At 55.5% G+C, this 17,452-nt stretch overlaps 1 protein-coding gene across 4 annotated transcripts in view; it reads right to left on the reverse strand.

Annotated features, from left to right (window-relative positions):
• The window catches only part of ZNF362 (zinc finger protein 362), a 39,940-nt gene extending 29,140 nt beyond the window's left edge, over nt 1-10,800 (reverse strand). For 3 of the 4 annotated variants that reach the window (XM_039233990.1, XM_039233981.1, XM_039233973.1), the window contains exon 1: nt 10,513-10,799. The gene's annotated coding sequence lies outside the window, so the exon portion shown is untranslated. Of the gene's footprint in view, nt 1-10,512 lie in introns of all 4 variants that reach the window. The other variant, XM_039233964.1, reaches the window with a different exon arrangement.
• Nucleotides 10,801-17,452: the final 6,652 nt, after the last annotated feature.

The following is a 17,452-nucleotide window of genomic DNA, read 5'->3' on the forward strand; positions in this document are numbered from 1 at the left end:
CCCCCCCCCCCCCTCCCCGGCAAGGTGTATCTGCAGCCTCTCCCCTGAGCTCCCACAGCTTCCCGGGCCCCCTCCACCATAGTGCAGATCCCTCTCTGCTAGAATCGCCTGGTTCCTTGTCCACCCAGTCCCACGCGTAGCTGTGAGCTCCCTGAGGTCAGAGCCTGGGTCTGGTTCTTAGTTACAACCTCACACCCCGACTTGGTCCCCTCACAGTTCACCTGGCTCTTCCTTCAGGTCTCAGCTAAGGGTCACTTTCAACTCTCCCTAGCACAAAGTGGATGACCCTGTTATCCATACCCACGCCCCCTGCATCCTCTGCCACCTCTCTCTCATGCCTCTGATACTCCCTCCAGTCATGACCCACAAGGACAGGGCCACCAATGTGGCCCCAGAGCCAAGTGCTGGCCACACAGTAAGTGCTCAGGTGCCTAGTTCATGCTAGGTGCTCACAAAATGTTCACTAAGAGAGAAGGGCCATGTCTGGGGGGCGGGGGGTCTGTCCACATGGGCCCTGAAGACTGAGGGCTTTGCCAAGGGAGTCGGAGAGTAGAAGAAGAACATTCCAAGCAGGGGGCAGTGTGTGCAAAGCCATGGAATACTGGTAGCCTCCAGGGGACCTAAGTGTTCTCAAACCTGCTCCCTGCCAAGTGGCAACCAGCTGACGCTGGGGCTCACGTGGGCTATGGGGTGGGGGTGTCCCTGGGAAGGTGAGCTCATCCCATTGAGGGATACATGAAGATTTCATGAAGGTGGGACTTATTAATGCAGGAAAGCAGAGAGGTCAAGGGAAGCAAGGGAAGGGCAGGCCAAGGGGTAAGAAGTGCACGTGCAAAGGTCCGGAGGCAGGAATGCACAAAGCATCATGCTTGGTCTGGCGTGGGAATGGTGCAGGAATTCGCAGAGAAAGAAGGGAAAGATGTCTGGGGTTGTTCATAAAGGGCCAGAGTTCCAGGCTGAGGTGCTTGGATAAAAGGCCATGGGGGGGGGGGGGGGGGGGGGGGGGGGGGGGGGGGGGGGGGGGGGGGGGGGGCTGGAAGGCTTCTGAGCAGGGGAAGGCCATGGTGAAGGTTGTCACTGGACAGGTTATGACAGGGCCAGAAGGATGGCCTGGGAGTGACAAGCAGGAGACGGTCTAGGAGAGAGAAGCTGAAGTTTGCCATCTTCCCAGCCCGAGACCCCCACATGCTCCAAGTTTGCCTCTCACGACCCCTCTGCCCTCCATGTGTCCCCACTCTATGCAGCCTCAGAGTGCTGAGCCCCAGCTGCTGGGCCCCACCCCCCTCCAAGACTCAAGCCAGCCCTGGGAACTTCCTGTGGGGACCGAGGCTCCTGAGGGTCCTGGATCCAATTAGGCTGGGTTTCCGCAGCCCCGCAGGGCTGGAAGGGCAGCTTTCACTGAGGAAGGGACTGATCTGGAGACAGCGGAGCTGCCCTGTGTGCCCTGGTCAGTGGAAGCTGGGACGCTGCCCTTCCCCTCTCAGTCCCTCCCACTCCCTGCCTCTCCCTTTCCCCAGCTCATTTACAGAATGGGCCAGGTTCCCCTTCTCAGGTAAGAGAACCTGAGGTTCTCTTTCATGCCACTGTGCCTTTGCACAGGCTGTGTCCTCCCATCTGGGGCCATCACCCAGCTGGAGCCCTGCCAGGTTCCCATCAACCACCAGTCAGCTCAGGCGTCACGGCCCTGGGGAGGCCTTCCTGCTTGCCGCACCCCCCCCCCCCGAAGGTGTATCTGCAGCCTCTCCCCTGAGCTCCCACAGCTTCCCGGGCCCCCTCCACCACAGCGCGGATCCCACTCTGCTAGAATCGCCTGGTTCCTTGTCCACCCAGTCCCACGCGTAGCTGTGAGCTCCCTGAGGTTACCCTTCTGCTGGCTCAGAATACGGGCCCTTCTCCACTTCCGTCTCCCTTGGGGACTCCCAGCTCCCATCCTCACACGGGAACTCCTTCTGCCAGCGTGAAATGACAAGAAGAAATCACTGAGCACGTGTTCCATGCCAGGCACTGTTAGACGCCTGACAAGCTTTTCTCTCAGGCTCCGAACGACCCTGTGAAGTAGATGCTGTGAGCATTTCGAAACACGGCACACATTCAGCAAGACGTTAAGAACCTAAATGAACAACTAACTGACTTCTTATAAAACACACATCCCGAGCACCCAGGAGGCCCTTCCCCGTGTCCCTTCTCCCATCCCCTGCGGGCCGTACCCTCCAGGCTTCTACCCCCATCTCTTCCTTGCTTGGAGTCAGGAATGAGGCTCAGGCCCAGCCACGCAGCTGGTGAGGGCAGGGAGAGCTTGAACCCACCGCCGCCAGCTTGCTGTGTGACCTTTTTATAAAACAGAGTTGCAACGGAATCACAGCCTGGGCTCCTGGACCCTCCGAGGGACAATGTGGCAACGCAGGGGCTAAAAGTAGTTTCTGTACAAGACAGCCCGGGTCAAAGCCCCAGCTCAGGCCCTCGGAACTGTTACCAAACTGAGGATGACAATGGCTGTCGCTGTCGTTTGGAATGGCTGAGTTAAGAGGCCCCCGGTCTGGAGGACAGTGTTGGTGCAGCGGCGACTCCGCCAGCCTCAGCGGTTGCTGTCCTGTTGGGTTCTCTGAGGCGTAAGGGAGCCCTTCCCAACATTCCAAAGACCCACATGGAAAGCTGACCAACCAGGGAGGTGAACCCGGCTGGAGGGGGAGGGATACAGCAGCTCTGCAGGCTCTCAGGACCCCCAGGGGCTGCTCTGACTGCTGGGGAGCCAAGTCTGGGATGAGCTCCAAACGGGAGAGCTGACTGCCCAAGCCCCGCTCTGGCCTGGCCCCCAGGAGCTTTCTAGAGGGATCCCAGAGGTCCTGGGCTGGGAACGCCCAGCAGGTGGTCACAGTCCGTTCTCATGCTATGCCTCAGGACCCCCGGGGGGCAGGCAGCCTGTGGGGTAGGTCGGACAACGCTGAGGCCCGGGGTGGAGGCCGGCAAACAAGTCAGCAGAGGGAGGGCTGGGCCGGTCAGAGTGGGGAGGGCCTGGGGGGACGGCTGGAGAGGGGCAGACAAGCAGGGAGGACCTGCTACAGGCCCACCAGACCAGGCCCTTCCTTGCCCTCACCCCGAACACCCTACCCCAGGTCTTGGGCCCATCACCTTCTCCATGTTCCTTGATTTCCATCTCATGGTCTTTGCCCAGGCCATTCTCTGCCCGGAATGCACTTCACCTGGAACTTTACCATTCACAGGACCACACCCTTCCAGGAGCGCCTCCGCCCTGCATACTCCAGAGCAAGCCTAAAACCAAGAAGCGATGGGGAAGCCCTGATCACAGAAAAGCGTTTCCCTCCTCCTAGCATTTCCCCAAATCTGTAACCAGTCGCCATCCACGTGCTCTCTTGTGTAACGTGCGTGTCCCCTGCTAGGGCAGGGACAGCGTCAGCGCGTCTCACCTCCTTCTGCAGCGTCTAGCACACGGCCTGGTACGTAGTAACTACTCCAGAAATACCACTGAATGAAGGGGAGAAGCTGAGCTGGCGGCCCCACCACCGCAAGCAGATCCGGGCAGGGGTGAGTCCACGCGCCTATGCAGATCCCGAGGGATCCTGCGCAAGGCCCAGAATGTGAGGTGGAAACGAGTGTGTGCGTGCAAGGTGCACCTAAAGGTAGGACACTCACGTGCCCAGGTATGTGTGTATGCAGATGATGCACCTGGCGTGTACGGTGAGCGTGAGCGTACACGAGGGACCGGCACGCAGCTACGTGGCCTTTCCCGGGAGGATGTACGCAGGGGTGCATAACCCTGTGGGTGGCAAGAGTGCATGCGTGTGCACCGTGCGTGTGGACGCGCACTCCAGCAGGCGTGCTTCCTGAACCGCTGGCTCCTGCAGGTCCATCCAGAGTCCCTCCGCCAGTGTTTCTGGGGAGCACCCCAGATTGGCAAAACTGGGCAGGCGGAGCATGTCAAAGATGGTCGTGAGGGGCGCCTGGGTGGCTCGGCTGGTGAGGCATCTGACTCTTGATTTCGGCTCAGATCATGATCTCAGGGTTGGGAGATCAAGCCTTGCATCGGGCTCCACACTAAGTGTGGGCCTGCGTAGGCTGGGATTCTCGCTCCTCTCTCTCTGCTCCTCCCTCTCCCTCTCTCTAAATAAATAAATAAGCTTAAAAAAAAATGGCCGTGAAATGGCTGATAGTGTGATTATGTAGGAATGCGCATGTCTACGGGTAGCTGGGGGTGTGCCCACCCCAGCTGGGTGCCCTCCCCGGCATCAAAGAACCTGAAATGGTAGTCTGTCCCCTCAGGGAGCATGAAACCTTCACCCAAAGCTCAGAGAAGGAGCCCAGATGGTGGGGACACATTTCCCCCAGCTATCTCCTGAGGCTATGTGGATGAAGTAGAGACAAGGCAGGGCACTTTGGGCCCCAGACCCAAATCCCCTGGCCTTCCCGACACACCTCATCCACTGAAGACAGCACTCGGACCCTTCCCCAAAGCCTACCCAGGATCCAGAGCCCAGCCCCAGGTAGGTTCCAGGAAGCCACGCCCACCTCTTCGATCCCACCCAAGTGCCAGGTGAGGCACTGGGCCCTCCACCCAGCAACATGACCCCCATCACAGACATAAAGAAACTGGTACTAAAGAGGGAGCAGCTTCCCCAACGAGCACTGTTCCTGCCCTTGAACCCCAAGGCACATACCGTGGCAGCCTGTTGGCACTTGGGGAGCAGAAAGCCTGCCAGGCAAAGCATCATCAGGTGTGTGTGGCCTTGGACGAGCCCTGCTCCTCTCCCTTCCTGCTTTACTCCCCCAGTGGACAGGTGAGGTTTGCCTGGGTAATCTGTGCGGCCTACCCCTCTCCAATTAGTGCTTGACTTTAGATCTCAAAGGATTGTCAGGAAATGGGCACACAAACATCATCAGAGGTAGACTTTCTTGGGGCTACGTGGAGAGAAAACTGTGCTCTTTCCCCGAGTACACAGGCCTGTCCAATACCCTGGGTAGGTGCCTAGCCCCGTGCTCCGCGGGTAGGAAGGGCTTGGGACCCATGCTTTGTACATGCTCATTCTCTCACTTACTCACACAGTCAGCTCCGTGCACCAAGGCTGCCTGCCCTTCAAGGCGCTCACAACCCAGTGGGGAGAAAAAGGCTACCGAAGTCATGAAACCACAAGGTCAAAAGCACTGGGACCCCATAACACTAACATCACTACCCAAGTGTATTCACAGGGGAAGTGCAGCACTTTACACTTTGTCAAGAAAATCTTTCTGGCAATGACAATTTGTCTGACCAGAAGAGGCTGGGGGGCCTGGTGAGGAGGGAACTCCCCACCACTCCAGCGGAGATCAGAGGCCCTTTTGTCAAAGATGTGGGAAGGGGATTACTGCTCTGTGCCGGGGTGGGGGAGGGTGGGGGAGGGTCGGGGGAGGTTGGGCTTCCCCTCAACAGCTGTACGATTCTGAGTCCCAGAGTACTGGGTTCAAATCCTGCAATGCCAAGCTCTGTGGCCTCCAGCAAGTTACCTAGTCTCTCTGTGCCTCGACTTCCTCATCTGTAAAATGGGGGGACAACAATGAGAATTTAATACATGAACATTTATAAACTCTCTTGGAACATGGCCTGACACAAAGTAAGTACTCTGCACTGCTAAATAAGTAAGGCAGAGAAAGTCCTTTTCGTAAGATTCTAAATCCCAGATCAGACCACACGAAGACTCCAAGTGTCAAAGGTTCTGAGGCGGAAAGCTTCTCAGATGCTAAGGTTCTGAGATTGGAAGAGACTGAGATTCTTAGATCTCATGATTTAATCACCTCGTTATTTCCTGACAACAGCCTGGAGTCTCCCAGTGGGGGGAGGAGGACAGAGTTCAATGTCCCTTCATCTCCCAGGCGCTGCTCCACACGCAGGGCTATTGCCACACCTGGGCTCCCAGCATTTCTTCACCTCCACTAAAGCCCCCACCACACGGTGCTGGGAACACCTGCCTACTCGCCTGCGAGGGGCTGAAGCACGCTCAGCAGTGCAGACAGGCACGAAGTGCAAATAAAGAATAAATGAGAAAGCTTCAGACACTGTTAAGAGCCGGAAGAGAAGGCGGAAAGGTGCTGACGTGACAGAGTGGCAAGCTATTTCAGAGCAAGTGGTCAGGGCAGCCACTCGGAGGAGGTGACATCTGAGTGGAAAGCTGTGAGACAAGAAGGTGCTGGCCATGCAGACATCTGGGAGGGTTCTGGGCGGGGGATATGCAAAGGTCCTGCCAACAATCTGTAAATGCAAGTTGCAGAAAGAAGCTGGTGGGGCGGGAGACAGTGAGCTCAGGGAGGGGGGGAGGGGGTGTGGCAGGGGAGCCCAGGGGCTTGGGGCCCAACCACGCAGGGCCTTGTAGGCTCCCAAAGAACTTTGGGTTTTTGTTCTTCAAAATGCCCTGGAGACACTGGAAGAGTGTCAGCAGGGGAATGACAAGCCAGGGCAGGGTGTTCAGGGTCCCCAGACCATTTGGCTCATTCCAAAGACATCATGATGGTTTTCAAAATCAAGGTGGGGCCTGGGTTGGTGATCAGCAGTCCACCACCACCATCCAGGTGGTGTAGCCTGAGCTCCTGCCACCTGCCTGGTCAGGGTTTGGAGACAGCCCGGACACCCCTGTTATCACTCCCTAAAACCCACAAGAGATTCGCAGTGCGCCTCATTTTAAAGATGAAGAAACTGAGGTTGAAAAAGGGGAAGAATGTGCCCAAAGTGACACAAGCCACGTACCACCCTGTGCAAACCGTGAAGTCAGATTCACAAATGGGACTTGGTCCCCGGACCTGGATCCACCATTAAGATGGTCTGTGGAACCAAAACCATTGGTATTTTTTTTTTAATATTTTTATTTATTTCTAGGAGAGAGAGAGAGAGAGAGCGTGAGCAGGGGAGGGTCAGAGAGAGAGGGAGTCACAGACCGAAACAGGCTCCAGACTCCGAGCTGGCAGTCAGCACAGAGCCCGACGCGGGGCNCTGGGGAAAGGCAAAGACATCAAAATCCAGGAAGCACATAGGACTCCCATTAGATTCAACAAAAATCAACCATTAACAAGGCATATTTACAAAACAAGTCAAATTTATTTATTTTTTTAAATTTTTTTTTTAATTTTTTTAATGTTTTATTTATTTCTAGGAGAGAGAGAGAGAGACAGCGTGAGCAGGGGAGGGTCAGAGAGAGAGGGAGTCACAGACTGAAACAGGCTCCAGGCTCTGAGCTGGCCGTCAGCACAGAGCCCGACGCGGGGCTCCAACCCACGAACCGCGAGATCATGACCTAAGCGAAAGTCGGACGCTTAACCGACTAAGCCACCCAGGCGCCCCAAAACCATTGGTATTTTTAAGCCTCCTCTTCACCAAAAGACTTTCCCTGTGACACACGTAGGCACCCACGAATACTGCCCTGTGCTCCACTCCCTGCAGCCTCACACCTCTTCCCCGTTGGCTTCGGAGCCCAGGAAGACTGTACTTGTACCTCACATGGCCGTCCAACCCATGCTGGGCGAGCTGGGGACTGGATGGATGGAAGGACAGAGGGATGGGCTACTGAAATGACCAGCCACTTAACTAACAAATGGATAATGAAATGAATAAAGGAATGATCTAGAAAGCCAATGAATAAATACACTAACTGATAGCAGTGGAGGAAGGGAGGGCTGGCTTTGCTTTACAGAAAGGCAGGGCAAGTTAGTGTCTGCCCAGCAAAGGGCAGGCCAGGCTAGCTTCAGACCTAGTCCACACCTCACCCACATACCAGCTTCCCCTCCACCTGGGGCCATCTTGCCTCCATTTCCCCAAGCCCACAGATAGCCGATTTCTCAGCCCCTGGACAAACCCATGTCTCTGTCGAGGTGTTGGCCATTACAGTACCCACTACCCCATCAGCAATCACCAGCAGCAGCAATCACTGCTCCCCAGGGCCCAGTGGAGCCTAGCAGAGGCTGGAGTGGTTCACTCTCCCTCTGTGTGTCTATAGAGGAAGGAGACAGGAGACCAGGGGTCTGGTCCTAGCTGGGACCCGAACTGCTGGCTGGCTTCAAGCCACTGGCTTCCCCTCTCTGAGTCCAGATGACCTCGCAAGGCCTTTTCAGCTCTGATGTTCTATAGGGTTGGGACCTCTAGATTTTTACACAGTTGCTGGGTCAGCAGAAGAATCTGAGAGACCAAACACTAGAAGGTAGGGGAAAGTCCTATCTACAAGCACCAAAGTCCACCCAGAGACCTGGACAAGGAGTCTGGAGGCTTGTGCTGAAGTCCTCATCTGCCACTGCTTAACCTCTCCAAGCCTCAGTTTCCTAAATTTTGAAATGGGGTCAAATATCCCCACCTTGACAATTTCAACACAGGCAAGATTCTGGGAGAGTCTTATGTGATAACGACCATGCACCACACTATGCAAACTGTAAAGTTCCATTCATGAGCCAGGATTATCATGGACGGTTAGGGGGCAGTGAAGGGTGACATGCTGTCCTATTCCAGTTCAGTTCTGTCCAAAATGACTCTTCCGAGTCAGGGCCGCCACAGAGAACAGTGGGAAGAGCCCCTACCTCAGCTCTGCTAACTGACCTTGGGCAAGTCACTTCCCCTCGCTCAACATCAGTTTCTTCCTCTGAAAACCACCTCGCTTGGCACCCTGCGGCCCAGGCATGCCAAGTTCTGCAGCCCTGAACCCGTAAACCCCCCACCTCCAATCCCTGACTCTGCCCTCAGGGAGCTCCCTTTGAGTGGAGACAGGATACAAACCAGGAGTGAGACTAGAGCGATCCCCCCTCCTGGAGATGTTGGGACAGAGGCTGGAAAGGCTGAAGGTCCTTCCTGGACAAACTTTCCCAAAGGGGTAAAGACCAGGCCCAGCCTGCCCTGGAGCCTTGGACAGCGCCTGGGCCTGGCCTTCAGACCCTCCTGTAGCCTTCAAAGCCAGCAGGCTCTAACCTGTCCAGCAGGATACTTCAGTAACTTCGCCCAAGTCCACAAACTGCCTCCCACGGGGGTGCCTTCAGAGTGCGGACAGGAGCGGCAATAAAACCAGGGAGAGGTCCGACTGGCTCCGACCAGTGCCCCCCACCCCCATCCCCACCCCCAGACCAACCTCTCCTGCCCCTCCCCTCAGACAAAACCCACTGGGGCCCCTAGCCTGAACCCTGACAAAAGCCCACCACCCGGGGGCATCTGCCACCAGATGCCACCTCCGGACGCCAGGAGACCCACCAGATCAAAGAAGGGGCTCTCCAACTGCCCACCGCCAGCCAAACACCAAACACGCCTGCCGGAGGGTCCAGAAGCCACCCCAGCGCCCAGGACAGGATTCCTGCCTACAAGGGGGCCCGCGGCCACCCACGAAGGAGACACCCCCACACCCCCACACATACCGCTCCAGGGCAGGGCAGGGGAGAGCAGGATTCTTTCCTCACGCCAGGGGTCTGAGTTGGAAACCGTGGGCCCGTTTGGAGCCCCTATTGCCATATTTGCCAAATCTGAGGATATAGTTCCTTACAATGCCATTTTTATAGAGCCTCTTCCAAAAAGGCATTTCCTGGTCCCCCCAAGTCCCCATCGCCAACCCTCCACGTGCACCCCGCAGTTCTGAGGAAACCGGCAGTTAACTTTTTCCCAAAAATCCTGCAAAGGCGGCTGCCTGGGAGGGGGGGGCGGGGGGGAGAAATGGGCCGCGAGATCCTTTCGCGGCATTTCACCGCCTTCCGAAAAGGAAAAAAAAAAAAAAAAAGCTAAAAAAAAAAGAAAAGAAAACTTTCGGAGTTAACTTTAAATTCCCAGCCCTCCCCCCCCCCAAATCGCCCAGCGGCTTCCTTTTTTTTTTTCCTTTAAAGTGCAATTGCATTGTGTCTCACCTCCTCCCCGAAAGGCTTGCGGCTCTCGCCAAAGAAAAGGAAAAAAAGCCAACCCTTCGGGTGCCCCCTCTGCTTCCAGCCGCCTCTCCCACATTCTCAGACAGTTTTATTAAAATTTTCAGACAAAAGAAAAACAAAAATGGCAGCCTGGCTTATTTTTAAAACAGGACAGGGACGCCATATTCTGCAGATCTGCAAAAAAGGGGAGAAATCCGGCACTGGCCGCTCCACCGGGCCGGCTGCAAAGTGCGCGAACCGCGCCGTTTGCAATCCGTTTATTTGCATTAAGCCCCATGAATCATTGTTTACCGGAGAATTGCAGCAGGTTTGAATAGCCCGGCTTAAGAAAACACACACACACACACATACACACACACACGCACACACACACGCACACGCACACACTCGGAGAGCAGACCCAGACACGCCGCCGGAGACACTTCCTACCCGCGCGCCGCCGCCGCCGCCGCCGCCGCCGCTCCGGGCCGGGCCCGAGGCACAGGCGGCCCCGGGCCCTCGGAGCGCCCCGGCCCGCGCTGACAGCGCCCGCGCCCGGCCCGCGCCCCCGCCCGCAACTCGGCGCAACTTTCCCGCGGGCGGGCGCTCGGGCGGGCGCCCGCCGCCGCCGCCGGGCCCGCTCCCCGCGCGCCCCGGGCCCGCACGGACCTGGCTGTGCTGGCGGCGGCTCCGGGACGCGGCCGCAGCCCCGCGCCCGGCGGCCCTCGCAGGGCCGGGCTGGGGCTCCGGCTCCGGGCTCCGGCTCGGGCTCCGGCTCCGGCTCGGTGCGGAGCCGCGCGCAAACCTTCCGGGTCGCCTGCTGTTCACTTCTGGGTTCTGCAAGCGCCGAGGCGGCGGCGGCGGCGGCGGCGGCGGCGGGAGGCTGGGTCTGCAGCGCCGCGCGGCCCCCCGTGCGCTCGGCGAGCCCCCGCGCCAGGCGCCCGGCTCCGGCGGGGGGGGGCCGCGTCGGGCCCCCGCCTCTCCGGCTGCGCAGCCCGTCCGGCCCCGGGGGCTCCCGCGAGTGGGCAGCGCCGGGCGCGGGCGACGGCGCGCGAGGGGAGGGGGCCGAGCGGGGGGCGGGGGCGGGCCGCGCGCTGGGGGCCCCGCTCGGGCCCCGGGGCCTCGTCTCGCGCTCGCCGCCGCCGCCGCCGCCGCAGCCGCCTGGCAAAGTTGCGCCGCGCCCCCCGCCCGCGCCGCGCCCGCGGCAGAGCCACAAAGGAACTCCTCGCCCCCCTCCGCCCGCCCGAGCCGCGCGGGGAGGGCACCGGCGCCGGGCCCTAGGCCAGCCCCTTCCCCAGCGCGGGGGCTCCCGGGGCCCCGGAGGCCGCGGCCATTGTCCCGCCCAGGCCGAGCCGCCGCCTCGCCGCCCCCTCCCGGGTGATGGCGGGCTGGGGACCCGGGCCCGGCGGGGCCAGGCTGCCCCTGGGGAGTCTCCTGCGCAGACGGCAGGCTGGAGGGGACCCCGGAATGGGTCCCCACGCCTGGTAACCAACGACTGTGCTAAAAATCCAGGCTGAGATTTTTGTTGGTTTTTTTTTTTTTTTTTTTTTTTTTTAAGAGGAGGACATAGGGATGGAGGCAGAAGTTTGTACTGGCCGGGCCACCCCTCCTTCTGTAGGTTCCGGCCTTCCCTGGCCTTAGGCCCGAGCCCCCAAAGGGTGGGGCCGCCCGAGGCTGTCAGCCGCTCTTCTTGTAGAGTCTATCAGAGGTGGCACCGGCTGTCCCCCAGCTCCAGACCTCCGAGCCATCTGTGTGTGACTCCTCCTCCCGCCTCACCCTCCCCAGCCAATCAGTCACCAAGTCCTTCGGATTCGGCCTCCCGGGCTGTGTCAGCTTCCAAACTTCACTTCTACCTGAGGAGGCGGCCAGTCCCCGGGTCCTTTCACCGACTCAGACTTCAGTGACGCTCACAGTCACCCAGCCTCTAGGCCGGAGGAATCAAGGCTGGCCCTGTCCTCAGGGAGCTCCCAGTCCCCAGGGGAGGAAGGACACATACACATAAACAACCACCTGCCAGGTGTTTGCTGGTCTTTCTGGAAGCATTCCCAATTGGGTAAATAGTGGCTGAGGACCTACCATTTCCGTGCGTGCTGGTTGGCTGGAAACCCGGCTATGAACAAGTTGGACAAAGTTCTATTCCCAATGGGGAGTCCAGTCTTGCAGGGATTTCAAGGCTGTGAGCAACTGGAGGACAGGGCCTATGTAGGCCACTTGTTTCCAAGCCCCAAGCACAGTGCCGCTGCACAGAGGAGGGCGCAAAACATAATGTGGCAGGAATTCGCTGGAATTCTAAAGCCCAAGGAGGGGCCGGGGAGGGGAGGAGTGGGGATGACACAGAGGCGGCCACTCTTCCTCAGCAAGGTGGAGAAGGTCTTCTGAAATTAGATACAGGGTGAATCAGGTGAGGAGGAAGGGAGGACCTTCCAATGTCCAGGAAAATGGGAGTGATAAAAGTATCAACTCATTGTTGAGAAGCTCAGTGAGATAAAAATAAATGGAAAAGGATCTCTCATGCAGAAGAATTCAAAATAATTCATGGAGATATTCAAGGAGGGGGAGCAAACCCTAGGTTCCTTAGGTGTGGGCTGAGAAGTGTGACTTCCTTCCAAAGTGCACAGTATGGAAAGGGAGGGGAAACCTGACAGCTACTACCATAGCCGGGTGATCAAGGCCAACACGAACAGCCATAAACCACTTTTTCAGTAGGTGCACTTGAGATTACATGATAAAAGTGACACTTTACCTCTATGGTCTTCCTTCCAATAACCTATATAACGCCAGTCTTGTCATGAGAAAAACATGTGACCATCTCAGATAGTAGAACATCCTTAAAAATGCCTAACTGGGGCGCCTGGGTGGCTCAGTTGGTTAAGCGTCCAACTTCAGCTCAGGTCATGATCTCGCGGTTCGTGAGTTTGAGCCCCGCACCGGGCTCTGTGCTGACAGCTCAGAGCCTGGAGCCTGCTTCAGGTTCTGTGTTCCCTCCCTCTCTGTCCCTCCCCTGCTCACACTCTGTCTCTCTCTCCCTCAAAATAAATAAACATTAAAAAGTAAAAAATAAATATTAAAAAAATTAAAAACTCCTAACTAACACTCCTCAAAACTGTCAAGGTCATCAAAAACAAAATGAAGCTGAGAACCTGTTACAGCCCAAAGGAACCCAAAGAGACAGTTAAGTACACTGTGGTAGCCTAGGTGGAATCTTAGAACAGAAAAAAAGACATTAGGTAAAAACTAAGGAAATCTTAGCAAACTATGGAATTTAGTTAATAATGTATCGGTAAAACTATTCGTCAGTAATTGTAACAAGATGCAATAAACACAGTAATGTAAGATGTTAACAATAAGGAAAACTGGGTGGGGGGTGGATGGGAACTCTGTAATATTTTTGCAATTATTCTCTAAATCTAAAACTGTTCCAATAAAGTATATTACTAATAAGGAAAAAAATCCTAAAAGAAAGCATACCAACCCACATCATTGTTGATGTCCTTGTTCAATGAAATGATGCTTGATGAAGCACCTAACACATTCTAAGGGCCCAACAAATGTTATTATGTTGCTATTATCACCATCATTGTAATCCTAGGCACCTGGAATAGCATGTGCAAAGGCACTGGAGTTTAGAGTGGAGAGAGAGATGGGGGACAGAGTCTTGAAGGCTTTGATTGCTGAGTTACGGTCTTTATAAGGGATTTATGGGCAGAGGGTACAATAATCTGGTCCATCTCTGCCTCACCAGCCTCCCGTCTAACCACCTGGAAAGCTATGCTCCAACCAGCCAAACTGGGCTGCCATCTTGGGCCTGTCATCTCCCCCCCTTTTTTTTTTTTCTGAGAGAGAGAGAGACAGCGTGAGCAGGGGAGGGTCAGAGAGACAGGGAGACACAGAATCTGAAACAGGCTCCAGGCTCTGAGCTAACTGTCAGCACAGAGCCCGATGCAGGGCTTGAACGCATGAACCGTGAGATCATGACCTGAGCCAAAGTCGGACACTTAACTGACTGAGCCACCCAGGCGCCCCCTGTCATCTCCCTTCTAAGGACTCTATTATATATGCTGTTCCCCCTGCCCGGGACCTTTAGTCCTTTTCTCACCATGTCTTAAGTCTCTGGCAAACACCCACTTGTCAAAACTCAGCTCAAACATCACTTCCTCTCTGAAGTTTTCTATGTATTTTGAGAAAGAGAGAGAGAGAGAGTGGGGCAGAGAGAAAATCCCAAGCAGCCTCTGCCACTGAACAGGGTTCGAACCCATGAACCAGTGAGATCATGACCTGAGCCAAAATCAAGATGCAGACACTCAACCCACTGAGCCATCAGGTGCCCCTCTGTGAAGCTGTTCTAGATTCTCTGCACATGGAAAGAGGCACTTTCCACTGGTTCCCAAGAGCACCATGGTCCTCTGGCCACACTTCTGGCAAAGCACTTATGATGCGTTAGAATAAATGTTTGCTGAATGAATGGACAAATGAAGGGGTGGACTGCAAGCCCACTCTCATCCTCTCTAACTCTTCAAGCCCTCCTCATTCTCTTCTAGGAAGCCCTCCACGCTGGCTCAAACCCAATGAGTTCTGTCCCTCTTCTCTTTTACAGTTTAGCCCTAATTATAGTCTAACTACTGTACACCTAAGTAGCTGTCCCTTGCATGAGAATAAATTCTTTGAGGAAGAAACCATGTCTTACACGTTCTGTTTTTTCACTCGTTCGCTCATTCAACAAGGATTTACAAGCACGTCTTCTATGTCACAGTTAGGGTCCCAGGCACTGGAGAGGCAAGTGCATAAGATCCAGGTCCAGCTCTGACAGAGCATTAGTTTGGCCTGCTAATCAGTGAAGATAAAGCAGATTCTGCTGCATTGCCAGAGAACTCTGGAACCTTAGTGACATAACACAAGGGTGGTTTCTTTCTCACTTGTGCCACATGCCTATCCTGGATCCTCTGCTCTAGTGCTTTGGAGACCAAGGCTGACAGTCCCTACCATCTTGAAGCTGCACCCACGGAAAGAAACATACGACCTGTTTAGTTACTATGGCAGGAGACTAGAGACTGGAGAATCATAAGGCCCGGAAGGTGTACACACACACACACACACACACACACACACACACACACACACACACCCTCTCCTTACTCCCCATTGGCCAAGACGAGTCACGTGGTCCAGCCCAAGTGCAAGGGAGGCTGGGAAATGCAGCGTTCCTCTGGAAGGAGAAGAGGAGTCGACTTTAAGTTCGGGAGACAGACTGTAACAGATAGTTATGCAGATAATTATTTGTCTCATAAGGGCTGCAAAAGCGAGATTTGAGGTGTCTGGGGAATAGATCAGAGAGGAGCAGGGAGACCTTCTCAGAGGAAGGGTCGTTTAAGCCGAGACCAGGGAAGTGATGGGGAGAAGAGCGTTTATGGCGACGAGAACGATGTGCGCAGGTTCTGGCCCCACTGAAGGGCCACAAAGCACAACGGAGCGGGAGGGAAGTGAGGGGGACTGCAAAGCGACCCTGCGGGCTGGACGACCCAGGAGCTCCCTGGCAAGGATTTAGCTTGAGAACAATAGGAAATCATGAGGAGGCAGGCCTGAGGCAGAGACCTGATGTGATCCCATTTCATTTCAAAAGGTCCAGGTGGCTGCTGGGGAGAGAATGGACTGGAATGGGCAAAGCAGAAAACCAGGGAGACCAGTAGGGAGACTGTCCCCCAGGTGAACAGTGGTGGTGGCTTTAGCAGAGGTGGAAAGAAGTGGACAATATGTGGGACATTTAAGGACTTGGTGACTGATGTGTGTGTGTGGGGGTGGGGGTTACAAGGCAGGAGATACCCAGGCAACCCCCTCCCCACTCCCGGCCCTTCGACTCCTGTCACCCTAAGCACAAGGCGGGCTTCCCAACCTTGCATCCCAGCCTGCTCACAGTGACACCTTAGTGCCGTGAGATTTCCAGCATCCTCTCCTTACCCTCCACTCTAGCTAGCAGCCTCCTCATCCTTCAAACGGGCTGCGCCTCCCATCAGAACTCAACCAATCTCGGGGCGCCTGGGTGGCTCAGTTGGTTATGCCTCTGACTTCAGCTCAGGTCATGATCTCCCGGTTTGTGAGTTCCAGCCCCCCCATCAGGCTCTGTGCTGACAGCCCGGCTTCACACTCTGTGTCTCCCTCTCTCTCCAGCCCTCGCCCACTCACATTCTGTCTCGCTCTATCAAAAATAAATAAACATTAAAAAAGAAGAGGAAGTAAACCAACCTCAAGCGTCAACACATGCACTTTCTAATTGGACGCCGCAGGAGCCCCTGCGGGGGAGGTTGGCAGGGATGTTACCTCCCATTTCACAGGAGGGGAAACTGAAGCCCAAAGAAGGAAAACAGTTGGCTAAGTTTTGGGGTCAGGCTGCAGCTGAGGTCCCGACCCCTGGTCCAGAGCACCTGGGTCACAGCGGGGGCTACGTGGTGTTAGCTGAGATACTGAACAAGTAGGCATGTGAGCTCTCTGCCCGTTCACCCTCTTCACCCTTGTTCATTTGCTCCCCTCAAGGAGGCTGTGGAGTTTAATTAAGATGATAGATTAGGTTTAAGAGTCCAGGGGCACCTGGGTGGCTCAGTCAGTTAAGCATCCGACTTTGGCTCAGGTCATGATCTCACGGTTCATGGGTTCGAGCCCCATATTGGGCTCTGTGCTGACAGCCAGCTCAGAGCCTGGAGCCTGTTTCGGATTTTCTTTCTCTGACCCTCCCCTGCTCACGCTGTCTCTCTCTCTCTCTCTCTCTCTCTCTCTCTCTCTCTCTCTCAAAAATAAATAAAACATTAAAAAGAACCCAAAAGAATCCAGTAAGAGCTGGGTTGAACCCTGGCTTGTCACTCACTTATCAGCTGGTAATTGCAGGCAAGTTTCTTCCTCTCTCTGAGCCTGTGTTGTCCTGTGCAAACGGAGAGTGATGGCGCCTACTTCACAGGGTGAGTACACATGAGATCATGGGTGAGGCGATGGCAGTTGAGGGGCCTGCCTCCCCCCCCCCGCGCCCCTCCCCTGGAAAATCTTCCCTGAGAACACCAGCCCACCCTTCCCCACCCCCAATAGGAACTTCTCAAGCCCTTCAGCCTGTACCATCCAAGTTATAACCTGGAGAAGGGTCATCTTTTTTTTTTACAAATAGTTTATTGTCAAATTAGTTTCCACATAACACTCAGTGCTCATCCCCACAAGTGCCCTCCTCCATGCCCATCCCTCCTCTCCCCCCCACATCCATCAGTCCTCAGTTTTTGTCAGCATTCAAGAGTCTCTCATGGTTTGCCTCTCTCCCTTTCCCCCACCATTTCCGCCCTTCTTCTCCCCCTTGTTACTCCGTCAAGTTCCTCCTAATTCTCCTATACGTGCAAACATATGATATTTGTCCTTCTCTGCCTGACTTATTTCGCTCAGCATAACACCCTCAAGGTCCATTCATGTTGTTCCACAAGGCCAGATTTCATTCTTTCTCGTTGCCATGTAGCATTCCATGGTACAGATAAACCACATCTTCTTGATCCATTCGTCCGTTGATGGACACTTAGGCTCTTTCCATGTTTTAGCTATTGTGGAGAGTGCTGCTATGAACATTGGGGTACATGTGCTCCTATGC

The sequence above is a fragment of the Hyaena hyaena genome, unplaced genomic scaffold (assembly GCF_003009895.1).
Source record: "Hyaena hyaena isolate Hyena2069 unplaced genomic scaffold, ASM300989v1 scaffold_3, whole genome shotgun sequence".
Taxonomy (NCBI): domain Eukaryota; kingdom Metazoa; phylum Chordata; class Mammalia; order Carnivora; family Hyaenidae; genus Hyaena; species Hyaena hyaena.